The sequence below is a fragment of the Chiloscyllium punctatum genome, chromosome 36 (assembly GCF_047496795.1).
Source record: "Chiloscyllium punctatum isolate Juve2018m chromosome 36, sChiPun1.3, whole genome shotgun sequence".
NCBI lineage: Eukaryota > Metazoa > Chordata > Chondrichthyes > Orectolobiformes > Hemiscylliidae > Chiloscyllium > Chiloscyllium punctatum.
The window spans coordinates 35588912-35602987 of record NC_092774.1 but is presented as its reverse complement, the minus strand read 5'-3'; the positions used below and the strand labels follow the sequence as shown (position 1 = coordinate 35602987).

At 47.6% G+C, this 14076-nt stretch overlaps 2 non-coding genes across 2 annotated transcripts; one reads left to right on the top strand and one right to left on the bottom strand.

The window, feature by feature from the left end:
* The first annotated feature begins 812 nt into the window (after window positions 1-812).
* On the top strand, window positions 813-884 carry trnae-uuc (transfer RNA glutamic acid (anticodon UUC)). Its single transcript has one exon. It is a non-coding gene; the product is annotated as a tRNA-Glu (tRNA).
* A 12050-nt stretch (window positions 885-12934) lies between these two features.
* Window positions 12935-13006, bottom strand: trnae-uuc (transfer RNA glutamic acid (anticodon UUC)). Its single transcript has one exon. It is a non-coding gene; the product is annotated as a tRNA-Glu (tRNA).
* Between the last annotated feature and the right edge of the window lie 1070 nt (window positions 13007-14076).

Here is a 14076-nt window from a genome sequence, read left to right as displayed (position 1 = left end):
CAGACGTTGTGTCTGCTTGTGTCAGTTTGTTGATGTGAAATCGGCACACTGGGTTTATTGGGTAGGCAAAAGTGAGGACTGCAGATGCTGGAAACCAGAGTTTAGATCAGAGTGGTGCTGGAAAAGCACAGCAGGTCAGACAGCTTCCGAGGAGCAGGAAAGTCGATGTTTCGGGCAAAAGCCCTTCATCAGCAATAGAGGCAGGACACCTCCAGGGTGGAGAGATAAATTGGGGGTGGGGTGTGCTGGGCCGAAGGTAGCAAAAAGTACAATAGGTGAATGGGGGTGGGGTTGGAGGTGACAGATCAGAGAGGAGGGTGGAGCGGATAGCTGGGGAGGGAGATTGGCAGGGAGGACAGGTCATGAGAACAGCGCTGAGCTGGAAGGTTGGAACTGAGGTAAGGTGGGGGGAGGGGAAATGAGGAAACTGGTGCAGACCACATTGATGCTCTGGGGATGAATGTATCCGAGGCAGAAGTTGGGACGTTCTTCCTCAAGGCATCGGGTGGGGAGGGAGCGGCGATGGAGGAGGCCCAGGACATGCATGTCCCTGGCAGAGTGGGAAGGGGAGGTTGAAATGTTGGGCCACAGGGCGCTGGGGTTGATTGTTGCGGATGTCCTGGAGATGTTCCCTCAAACGCTGTGACTTGACTCTGCGGCGGGGCTCCAGTCTCCCCAATGTAGAAGAGACCGCATCGGGAGCAATGGATACACGAAATGACATTGGTGTGAGCCTTCCAACTTCGTGACCCGGGTTCGCCTTCCGGGCAGGGAAGCAATTTTCAGGAGAGCTGTCAAACTTTGCCTACGTCTCCCTGGTGGTCTAGTGGTTAGGATTCGGCGCTTTCACCGCCGCGGCCCGGGTTCAATTCCCGGTCAGGGAAGCAATTTTCAGTGTGTTGCTGGGCTCTCCATTCTTCTTCAAAGCGCTGTGTAGTTACTGGGTGCTGCACTGCGTCGTGTTTCGTTGAAATAGTGCCCTCGTTCAGATTTGTTTGTATGTGTAGGGTTGATTGCTTCTGTAGCTAAGTACTTGGTTCGCGTGCGCTGTTTTCCTGTAGATGCTGTTTTGAATTTATCATTGATTGTTCGGTCAACTGTGACATCCAGAAATGGCACTTTGTTGTTGTTCTCCTCTTTTGTGAATTTTATGCCAGTAAGGAGATTGTTGATGGTGTTGTAGGTTTCCTCTAATTTGTTTCATTTTTTGATGACAGAAGTGTTTCATGGGCGTTTCGTTGATTTGTTTGTAGGGCTTGTTACTGAATATGAAGTGGGTGGTAAGGCACACTTCCACGAGGTTGACAGTGTTATCTTTGCTGCTGAAGTTGGTTCTGTGTTTTCGTCTTTAGTTCTTCGAGTAGTGTCTTCAGTTTTCTTTGGCCACGTTGATGTTAATGGATGTGAACAGGGCTGTTATGTCAAAGGACAACATTATTCCATCCTCTTCTATCTTCGTGTCTTTGGTGTTCAGGAATTCTTAGATGGAGTAAATGGAGTGGCATGAATCTTCGACTTGGTGTTTTAGTCCTTAGTGGAGGCCTTTGACTAGTCTGTATACTGGTGCTCCAAGTAGTGAGACTATGGCCTGAGGAGGGCTCCTGGTTTGAAAAGGAGGAGAACAACAATAAACTGCCATTCTTAGATGTCACAGTAGAGCGAACAGTCAATGGGGAACTTCAAACTAGCATCTACATAAAAACAACACACAAAAACCAAATACTTAACCACAGAAGCAATCATCCCAACATCCACAAACGAAGCTGCATCAGGACATTATTTCAACGAGCCACGACACACTGCAGCACAGAGAAACTACGAAGACCACAAGAGAAATACGTATATAGTGTATTTAAGGAGAACGCGTCCGCAATAAACCCATTCCACCGATTTCTCACTGATGCTTCCAAGCTCACTCTCAAAAATTCGGTTTGTCCCTCCATTCTTTCCTGTTTGTTTTTTGTGGGTTTTGAAAGCGTTCCCAATCCTCTGACTGAGTATTGGAGTTGGGAAGGTAAAAATAATGACTGCAGATGCTGGAAACCAGATGCTGGATTAGTGGTGCTGGAAGAGCACAGCAGTTCAGGCAGCATCCAAGGAGCTTCGAAATCGACGTTTCAGGCAAAAGCCCTTCGTCAGGAATAAAGGCAGTGAGCCTGAAGCATGGAGAGATAAGCTTATCTCTCCATGCTTCAGGCTCACTGCCTTTATTCCTGACGAAGGGCTTTTGCCTGAAACGTCGATTTCGAAGCTGCTTGAATGCTGCCTGAATTGGAGTTGGGAAGTTATGTTGTGGCTGTACAGGACATTGGTGAGACCACTTTTAGAATATTGTGTGCAATTCTGGTGTTCCTCCAATCAGAAGGATATTGTGAAATTTGAAAGGGTTCTGAAGCACCAATGGGTCCACAGAGGGGAAGAGGCCCTTCTGCTGCCCTGAGTGTGGGAAGGCCTTCAGTGATTCCTCTGCCCTGCTGACGCACCAGTTGGTCCACACCAGGGAAGGCTGTTCTCCGGCCCCAAGTGCGAGATGGCCTTCAGCAGTTATTCCCACCTGTTGAGACACCAGTGGGTCCACACTGAGAGGCCGTTCTTCTGCCCCAACTGCAGGAGGGGCATTGCTCTTTCCTCCGACGTACTGGCCCATTGGTGTGTCCAAATGGTAGAGAGGTCGTTCAGTTGCCTATGTGCAGGAAGGACTTCAGCAATTCCTCGTCCCTGCTGAGGCACCAGTCTATCCACACCGGGGAGAAGCCGTTCTCCTGCCCCGAATGTGGGAAGGTCTTTACCTGCTCCTCCACACTGCTGAATCTCCAGCTGGACCACACGGGGGTTTGGGGGTGGGGTGGGGGGGGGAGAGTGGCGGAGGACGGGAGGCCATTCTGCTGCCCTAAGTATGGGAAAGCCTTCAGCAATTCCTTTGCCCTACTGAAGCACCAATGTGCCCACACCTGGGAGATGCCCTCCAGCTGGACCGAGTGTGGGAAGAGGTTCATGTTTTCCTACAACTTGCGGAAGCTCCAGCGGGGGCACCAGCGCTCCCAGCAATCAGATCCTACCAGTGATGATGCCTTCAGTCACCTCCCAGGTCTGAACCTCCTGCCAGTTCTGACAGTGGGTGCAGTGGGAGAGTAGGTGGGCTGTTTTAGTCTTCTGCTGGACTGCCTTTGCCTTCCCGACACCCCACAATCACAACTCCATGATGGCTCAGGGTTAGCACTGCTGCCTCATGGCACCAGGAACCCAGGAATAATTCCACCCTTGGGAGTCTGTGTGCAAGTTAAGGAGGGTAGGAAAATGGATCTGAGTGGGTTAGTTTTCGGAAGATCAGTGCAGATGTGTTCGGCTGAAGGACCTGTTTCCACATTGTGGGGGTTCTATGATTCTGTGAGCTTTGCCTTCAGTGGACATTGTTGCTCATTGAGCCCGGGACTGCACATTGCTAATGAAATGAACCAGAGAAACCTAAGACCGCAAGACCATCGGAGAAGAAGTTTGGCCGACTCTGCCATTCGTTAGTAACAAAAGTATTGGATGAGATTAGCTACAGTGTGGAAACAGGCCATTCATTCCAACAAGTCCACATCGACCCTCCGAAGTGTAAACCATCCAGACACATTTCCCTCTGACTAATGTACCTAACTCTATGGGCAAATAAGCATGGCCCATCCACATGACCTGCACATCTTTGGTTTATGGAAGAAAACAGGACCACCAAGAGAAAACTCACTCAGACATTGGGGGAAAGTGCAAATTCCTCACAGACAGCCACCCAAGGCTGGAATCAAATCTGGGTCCCCAGCACTGTGAGGCTGCAGTGGTAATCACTGAGCCACTACATATTGCAACCCGAAGTTGGCAAGCCGGGGGTTGGGAGAATACAGCAAGCCAGGCAGCACCAGGATGTGGAGTAGTCAGCGTTTTGGTTATAAACCCTTCTTCATGACTGAAAGAGTGACTTATCTATGAGAAAAGATTTACATGAATGTTGCTGGGGGTTGGAGGGCTTGAGCTGCAGGGAGCGGCTGAATAGCATGGGGTTGTTTTCACTGGAGCATCGGAGGCAGAGAAGTGACCTAATAGCGGTTATAAAATCATGAGGGGCATTGACAGTGTAATAGACAATGTCCTTTCCTTGGGTAGGGGAGTCCAGAACTAGAGGGCATAAGTTTAGGGTAAGAGGCGAAACAAATTAAAAGGACAACTTCTTGATGCAGAGGGTGGTATATATATGAAATGAGCTGCCAGAGTATATGGGTCAGGTGCTGTCAAATGGGAGTAGATTAATATAGGATATCAGGTCAGCATGGACAAGTTGGACCGAAGGGTCTGTTTCCATGCTGTACGTGTCTCTGACTACTGGTCCTGATGTAAGTTTAAAATAGAGTCCAAGTAACTTTGAATAGTTCAATCTTGTTGAGCTCACCTCCTGAAAAGTTTCAGATGAATCCCTCTGAGAGATACTGTTTAAACATGCTGAGTTGGACAAAGTATCCCATCAAGTTCAACACAAACCCAGAGTTGAAGAAGTCAGAAGTCAGAAGACCAAGGGGACCAAAACTGATCACAATATTCCAGGTGCAGTCTCATCAACGTCCTGTATAACTACAACATAACTTGCCAACATCTATACTCAATTCCCTAACTGATGAAGGCCAGTGTGCTGAAACCTTTCTTCACTGCCTTGCGTACCGATGTAATCAGAGATATAGGACCTACTTTAAACTGATCCACGATCCAGCTGCTGGGAGCACAGAAGTAGAGTAGTGCTGCGTGAGTGTGCTGGGTCGATAACCCAGAGGACGATGGGTAAAAATCATGTGATTCTGTTGCTCAATATCTCTGTAAGCTGCTTTCATATACAAAGGTTCTCTGTTCTGCATCTTGCCTTTGCATCTGTTTCCCAAAGCTTCTTCAGTGGAGGCGTGGCCGCTGGAGCCCAGGAGTTCAACAACCCCCCGGCGCTGGAGGAAGGTCCAAGCTCCAAGGAGCGAGAGGGGGCGGGGGGGGGGGGGGTGGGGAGGCGGGGGTAAGGCTGGAAGCTGGATTTGCTCAATGCTTGTATTTTTAACTCATTTAAATTGTACCTACTGTATGGGGTTATGGTGTTCATTAAAACCGAAGGATCATATCAGAGTGTTTATATTTAGCAGTGGTAGTTGGTAAAATGCACACTCTGGGGGAGCACTTTCTATGATGCTGCATTTCTCGCCTTCTGCCCTTCCCCCATTTCTTATCTCCCATCTTGATTTTATATTTTTTTGGTCAAATTTAATTTCAGATTAATCAGACTTGCGATTCACTGTGTGCTATTAATTTGTTTGTTCGAATATTTCAAGTCAAAATTAATGCTGTAATTTAATTTCTGATGTCAGAGTTTGACATTGAATGTGCAGGTGTGAATACCAGTAAGTTGTGAAAATAAATCAAGAACTTGTGGTTTTTAACAAAAAGAGCAGTTCACTGATATTCATGGCATCGTCTCATTTGGGAGTGATGATTCAAATCTGACCAACAAACCGTTTCATGCAGTCATCCAATTGAATAAAAATTTTCTTTAATTTAATAAAAGAAAATAATTCTGGCAGGCTAAGACTTATGCAATCTATTTATAAGATCATGTCCATTGCTCGCAATATGGTCTCAACCACATTGGGGAAACTGGATGCCAACTAACCGAATATTTCAGGGAACAACTCTTGGACTCTAATTCTAACCGACACACCGCCCTGTGGCTGAACACTTTATCCCACCCTCCTCTTGCTTATCTCTCCACGTTTCAGACTCACTGCCTTATTCCTGATGAAGGGCTTTTGCCCGAAACGTCGATTTCGCTGCTCGTTGGATGCTGTCTGAACTGCTGTGCTCTTCCAGCACCACTATTCCAGTATTTGGTTTTCAGCATCTGCAGTCATTGTTTTTACCACTTTAACTCCCTCTTCCATTCCACCAAGGACATGCAAGTCCTGGGCCTCCTCCACTGCCAACCTCTTCCGACCCGACACTTGTAGGAAAAACACCTCCACTTCTGCTTTAGGACCCTCCAACTACATGGTATCAATGCAGATTTCATCAGTTTCCTTATTTCCTCTCCCCCACCTTGTCCCAAATCCAACCTTCCAATTCGACACCAACCTCTTGACCTGTCATACCTGTCCACCTTGCTTCTCACCTATTTGCTCCACCCTCATCTCTGACCTATCACCATCAATCCCTACCTCCATCTACCTATTGCACTCCCAGCTGCCTTCCCTCCAGCCCCACTTCCTTCCCATTTATCTCTCAGTCCCCTTGGGCCACCCTTTATTCCTGATGAAGAGCTTATGCTCTAAACCAAGACTGTGATGAAGCAACATCCTCAACAAATAGGAAATAGCTCCCAAGTCAGATTTCATCCCCTCTTCTGTTTCCCAGTTCTTTCAGAAATAAGGAATGTCTTTTTCTTCCACTAGAAAGTGGTCCTCCACTTTGCGCCGTCTGATGTGTTATCCCTCACCACTCCTTCAGCCACCTTTTAAGAATCCTTTCAACCTGGTTTTCTAACAATTGTGGAGGTGACCAAAAGCAAACATTTCACTTCTCCTCAATGTCCCATTTCTCCTCCTAAGAGCCATTTTGTCATGTTGTCTCTGTTACAAACAGCCAAGTGCACTTGGTTTCTGAATTGAAATTTTGCCATTGAAGTGAACAGGATTAATATTTATCGATGGCTAGCTGTGTTTGCACAAACTGTAATTATCCACCAATACGATGTCTTTTGTTCCACCAAAACTGGAAACAATGATCTGTGTTTCGATTGCAGTCCGATGTAGAAAATCATCCCAGCGATCTTCACGTTATTATAGTTTTCTGAGGCCATAACATCATTACGTGGCAGTTTGATGTGACTAAAACCTGGATGGAAATCTCTGGATTCTGTTGTAAAAGTATCGGTATAATGTGATTCACACTGCGCGGTCACCAACTGAACGAAGCGGCTGTGTGTTGAAATCCCGTGATGAACAGTTTGTGTTCGACTTGTCATATTGCGGGGAGCTCAGCATTTCCCCAAACAATGGGCACACCACCTCCCTGACACAGTGTTCGCAAATCAAACTGACAGCAAAGATTCATGCATGATCGAAAGTGTCCACAACTTTTGACACAACAGATATACGGAGTGAACGTACTCTTTTCTTCATTGGAAATGTTCGACGTTGATTGAAGTGAGCCTGACGTGATTTGAACACACAACCTTCTGAGGTGGAGTCAGACGCGGTACCGTTGCGCCACAAGCTCACAAATGGCCCATGTGCTCTATTCATGCTTAAGGGAAGTGATCGCACTACAATGATTTTACGTTCATGTCTGTTCTGTTTCTCCCCCTTCTCCTTCTGTCTCTCGAAACAATTTCCAATTCTCTCTCAATAAAAATCTGAAAGAACTGCGGGTGCTGTATATCAGGAACAAAAAACAGGAGTTGCCGGTGACCCTTCCACAGAACAGATGGTGATTGGGAAAATGTCGGTTTATATGCAGGAGCTATTGTGGGAGGAAGGCGGAGATCAGGACAGAGCCCAAAGCGAGGGAAGAACTGTTGGACAGAAAAAGGAGTTGATAACGATCTGCGTGGAGTGGGCGGGGGGGGTGAATAACTGTTAATGGAGACTGTTCGTGGCGAAGTAGTGTGGAATGACAGACTATGTGATAACAAGACTTGGTTTGTGTGGAAGGGACGAGGATACTATGGAGTTCAGGTCCTAGAATTATTGAATCGGATATTGGGACCAGAGGGATGTGTGGTCCCCAAGTGCAACATTCGGTGCTCTTCGTTCTGCTGGTGCTGAGCTTCGCTGGAACACAACAGCAAACCTGAGACAGAGATGTTGGCCAGGGAACAGGGTGGGGTGTGGAATTGGCAGGCAACTGGAAGCTCAGGGTCTTTTTTGCAGGCAGAACGTAGATGTTCTGTGCAGCAGTCACCCAGTTTAGGCTTCGTTTTCCCCAATGTAGATGAGGCAACATTGTGAGCAGCAAATGCAGTAGACTGGGTTGTGGGAAGTGCAGGTTAAGGGCCACTTCACCTGGAAAGTAAGTTTGGCCCCTTGGATAGCGAGGAGGGAATAGGTAAATGAGCTGGTGTCACACATTCGGCACTTGCAGGGGAAAGTGCAACTCAACCTGCAAGTTTACTTTGAGAAAATCCTGGACTTGAACTCCCAAGTCTCTTTGCATTTCGGATTTCTGCATTTTCTCCCCATAATCTTCTGTTCAAACATTGACTATCTATGTCAGGGCAGCACCAGTGATTTCCTGACGTATGGATTGTATTTGGGGATATCAAGGAACGTCAGGAACTGTGAGTATCTCAGGAGCAATCGTTATTCCTGGGGGAGGCAGAGAGGAATATGGTGTGGTCCTGTAAACTTCACAACTTTGAAAACTTCATGAGTCAGCAATAACTCTTTCTGGACCAAGAAACGAAAGGGCCAATGAGAAACTGCTACAAGGGAGTTAACAAATAACATACATTAACTGTCGCTGGGAAGGAGGAGGCAAAACAATGAGCAGTTCCTTTGGACAGATGAGATAATGGTGTTTAATAACTGTGTGACAGAAGGACAATTAATTCTGCCTGTAGAAGGAACGCCTTCGCATAAAGGGGTTAATTGCAGGACAGGCTGTTTCAAACAGGTGGAAAACCCTCAAAGATAAGAAGGCAAGCTACAGACCTGAGGTCTCTAGAGGTGTGGGGAGGTGGTATCCAAATCTAAAGCCCAGCACACTCACGCAGCACTACTCTGCTTCTGGGCTCTCAGCAGCTGGATTCTGCATCAGTTTAAAGTAGGTCCTATATCTCTGACAACATCGGTACACAAGGTAGTGAAGAAAGGTTTCAGCACACTGGCCTTCATCAGTTAGGGAATTGAGTATAGATGTTGGCAAGTTATGTTGTAGTTATACAGGACGTTGATGAGGATGCACCTGGAATATTGTGATCAGTTTTGGTCCCCTTGGTGTTCTGACTTCTGACTTCTTCAACTCTGGGTTTGTGTTGAACTTGATGGGATACTTTGTCCAACTCAGCATGTTTAAACAGTATCGCTCAGAGGGATTCATCTGAAACTTTTCAGTAGGTGAGCTCAACAAGATTGAACTATTCAAAGTTACTTGGACTCTATTTTAAACTTACATCAGGACCAGTAGTCAGAGACACGTACAGCATGGAAACAGACCCTTCGGTCCAACTTGTCCATGCTGACCTGATATCCGAAATTAATCTACTCCCATTTGACAACACCTGACCCACATACTCTGGCAGCTCATTTCATATAAGTACCACCCTCTGCATGAAGAAGTCGTCCCTTTTTATATATTTCGCCTCTCACCCTAAACCTATGCCCTCTAGTTCTGGACTCCCCCAGCCCAGGGAAAAGACCTTGTCTATTACCCTGTCCATGCCCCTCATGATTTTGTAACCGCTATTAGGTCACTTCTCTGCCTCCGATGCTCCAGTGAAAACAACCCCACGTTATTCAGCCGCTCCTTGCAGCTCAAACCCTCCAACCCCCAGCAACATTCATGTAAATCTTTTCTCATAGATAAGTCACTCTTTCAGTAATGAAGAAGGTTTAATACCCAAAACGCTGACTACTCCACATCCTGGTGCTGCCTGGCTTGCTGTATTCACCCAACCCCCGGCTTGCCAAACTCGGGTTGCAATATGTAGTGGCTCAGTGGTTACCACTGCAGCCTCACAGTGCCAGGGACCCAGGTTTTATTCCAGCCTTGGGTGGCAGTCTGTGAGGAGTGTGCACATTCTCCCAATGTCTGCGTGGGTTTTCTCTGGGTGGTCCTGTTTTCTTCCATAAACCAAAGATGTGCAGGTCTTGTGGATTGGCCATGCTTAATTGCCCATAGAGTTAGGTACATTAGTCAGAGGGAAATGGGTCTGGATGGGTTACACTTCGGAGGGTCGGTGTGGACTTGTTGGGACAAATGGCCTGTTTCCACACTGTAGCTTATCTCATCCAATACTTTTGTTACTAACGAATGGCAGAGAAGGCCAAACTTCTTCTCCGATGGTCTTGCGGTCTTAGGTTTCTCTGGATCATTTCATTGGCAATGTGCAGTCCCGGGCTCAATGAGCAACAGTGTCCACTGAAGGCAAAGCTCATAGAATCATAGCACCCCCACAATGTGGAAAAACAGGTCCTTCAGCCGAACACATCTGCACTGATCTTCCGAAAACTAACCCACTCAGATCCATTTTCCAACCCTCCATAAATTGCACACAGACCCCGAAGGGTGGAATTATTCTTGAGTTCCTGGTGCCATGAGGCAGCATTGCTAACCCTGAGCTACCTTGGGGTTGGGTTTGTGTGGTGTAGGGGAGGCAATTGCATTCCAGCAGAAAACAATAACAGCTCACATACTCTCCCACTGCACCCACTGTCAGAAATGGCAGCAGATTCAGTCCTGGGGGGTGACCGAAGGCAGCGTCACTGGTGGGATCTGATTGCTGGGAGCGCTGTTGCCCCCGCTAGTACTTCCGCAAGTTGCAGGAAAACATGAACCTCTTCCCACACTCGGGCCAGCTGAAGGGTCTCTCCCCAGGGTGGACACACTGGTGCTTCAGCAGGGCGGAGGAATTGCTGAAGGCTTTCCCACACTTAGGGCAGCAGAATGGCCTCCCCTCCTCCGCCACTCTCCCCCCCCCCCCCTCCAAACCCCCGTGTGGTCCAGCTGGTGATTCAGCAGTGTGGAGGAGTGGGTAAAGACCTTCCCACATTCGGGGCAGGAGAACGGCTTCTCCCCGGTGTGGATAGACTGGTGCCTCAGCAGGGCCGAGGAATTGCTGAAGGCCTTCCTGCACATAGGGCAACTGAACGACCTCTCTACCATTTGGACACACCAATGGGCCAGTACGTCAGAGGAAAGAGCAATGCCCCTCCTGCAGTTGGGGCAGAAGAACGGCCTCTCAGTGTGGACCCACTGGTGTCTCAGCAGGTGGGAAGAACTGCTGAAGGCCATCTCGCACTTGGGGCCGGAGAACAGCCTTCCACGCTGTGGACCAACTGGTCCGTCAGCAGGGCAGAGGAATCACTGAAGGCCTTCCCACACTCAGGGCAGCAGAAGGGCCTCTTCCCCTCTGTGGACCCATTGGTGTTCAGAACCCTTTCAAATTTCACAATATCCTTCTGATTGGAGGGACACCAGAATTGCACACAATATTCTAAAAGTGGTCTCACCAATGTCCTGTACAGCCACAACATAACTTCGCAACTCCAATTCAGGCAGCATCCAAGCAGCTTCGAAATCGACGTTTCGGTCAAAAGTCCTTCCTCAGGAACAAAGGCAGTGAGCCTGAAGCATGGAGAGATAAGCTTATCTCTCCATGCTTCAGGCTCACTGCCTTTATTCCTGACGAAGGGCTTTTGCCCGAAACGTCGATTTCGAAGCTACTTGGATGCTGCCTGAACTGCTGTGCTCTTCCAGCACCACTAATCCAGAATCTGGTTTCCAGCATCTGCAGTCATTGTTTTTACCTTCCCAACTCCAATACTCAGTCAGAGGATTGAGAACGCTTTGGGAACGCTTTCAAAACCCACAAAAAACAAACAGGAAAGAATGGAGGGACAAACCAAATTTTTGAGAGTGAGCTTGGAAGCATCACTGAGAAATCGGCGGAATGGGTTTTTTTGGGACGCGTTCTCCTGAAATATATTATATACGTATTTCTCTCTTGTAATTCGTAATTTCTCTGTGCTGCAGTGTGTAGCGGCTCGTTGAAATAATGTCCTGTTGAATCTTCGTTTGTGGGTGTTGGGATGATTGCTTCCGTGGTTAAGTATTTGTGTGTGTTGTTTTTCTGTCGACGCTAGTTTGAAGTTCCCCATTGACTGTTCGCTCAACTGTGACATCTAGAAATGGCACTGTGTTAATTTTCTCCTCCAATTCAAACCAGGAGCCCCCCTCAGACCCAAAGTCTCACCACTTGGTACACCAATATACCGACTAGTCAGTGGCTCGTTGAAATAATGTCCTGATGCAGCTTCGTTTGTGGGTGTTGGGATGATTGCTTCTGTGGTTAAGTATTTGGTTTTTGAGTGTTGGTTTTCTGTAGATGCTAGTTTGAAGTTCCCCATTGACTGTTCGCTCTACTGTGACATCTAAGAATGCAGTTTATTGTTGTTCTCCTCTTTTTCAAACTAGGAGCCCTCCTCAGGCCATCGTCTCACTACTTGGAACACCAATATACAGACTAGTCAAAGGCCTCCACTGAGGACTAAAACACCAAGTCGAAGATTCACTCCACTCCATTTACTCCATCCAAGAATTCCCAAACACCAAAGACACGAAGATAGAAGAGGATGGAATAATGTTGTCCTTTGACATAACAGCCCTGTTCACATCCATTAACATCAACGTCGCCAAAGAAAACTGAAGACACTACTCGAAGAACTAAAGACAAAAACACAGAACCAACTTCAGCCTGCAAAGATAACACTGTCAACCTCGTGGAACTGTGCCTTACCACCCACTTCATATTCAGTAACAAGCCCTACAAACAAATCAACGAAACGCCCATGAAACACTTCTGTCATCAAAAAATGAAACAAATTAGAGGAAACCTACAACACCATCAACAATCTCCTTCCTGGCATAAAATTCACAAAAGAGGAGAACAACAACAAAGTGCCATTTCTGGATGTCACAGTAGACCGACCAGTCAATGATAAATTCAAAACAGCCTCTGCAGGAAAGCAACACACACGAACCAAGTACTTAGCTACAGAAGTAATCATCCCTACACCTACAAACAAATCTGAACGAGGGCACTATTTCAACGAACCACAACACAGTGCAGTACCCAGTGACTCCGAAGACCAATAAGGAACTCGACAGCGCATTTAAAGAGAATGGGCAGCCAAACCAACACACTGCAAATTGCTTCCCTGACCGGGAATCGAACCCGGGCCGCAGCGGTGAAAGCGCCGAATCCTAACCACGAGACCACCAGGGAGACGGCAGCGAAGTTTGACAGCTCGACTGAAAATTGCTTCCCTGCCCAGAAATCGAACCCGGGTCACGGTATTTCGAAGGCTTCCACCAAAGTTGTTTCTTGTATCCATTACTCCCGATGCGGTCTCCTCTACATTGGGGAGACTGGAGCCTCCTCGCAGAGTCAAGTCACAGCGCTTGAGGGAACATCTCCAGGACACCCGCAATAATCAACCCCATCTCCCTGTGGCCCAACATTTCAACCTCCCCTCCCACTCTGCCAGGGACATGCAGGATCTGGGCCTCCTCCATCGCCCCTCCCTCCCCACCCGATGCCTGGAGGAAGAACGCCCCAACTTCTGCCTCGGATACATTCAACCCCAGGACATCAATGTGGACTGCACCAGTTTCCTCATTTCCCCTCCCCCCACCTTACCTGAGTTCCAACCTTCCAGCTGAGCGCTGTCCTCAGGACCTGTCAATCTCCCTTCCCACCTATCCGCTCCACCCTCCTCTCTGACCTGTCACCTACGTCCCCAACCCCATTCACCTATTGTACTCTTTGCTACCTTTGGCCCAGCACCCCCCAATTTATCTCGCCACCCTGGAAGCGTCCTGCCTCTATTCCTGATGAAGGGCTTTTTCCCGAAACGTCAATTTTCCTGCTCCTCGGAAGCTGTCTGACCTGCTGTGCTTTTCCAGCACCACTCTGATCTAAACTCTGGTTTCCAGCATCTACAGTCCTCACTTTTGCCTACCCAATAAACCCAGTGTGCCGATTTCACATCAACAAACTGACACAAGTAGACACAACGTCTACAGAAACCCTAGCACATTACTTTACATTAAAGACATCTGGGAAATGATGTCCAGACAACTCAACCCTCTCAGCATCATGGTCGCCCACAAACCTACCAACACACTTAAACAGCGGCTAATGAACCTGAAATACCCGATACAAACAACCAGCAAACGAATGTTATTTACACAATACCATACAAGGAAATATATACATGAACTCTGCCACACAGGTCTCTGTGGCAAGAAATGCTGGGATGAGATAAGGAAAATTTTTTTCAGCCAAAACGAATC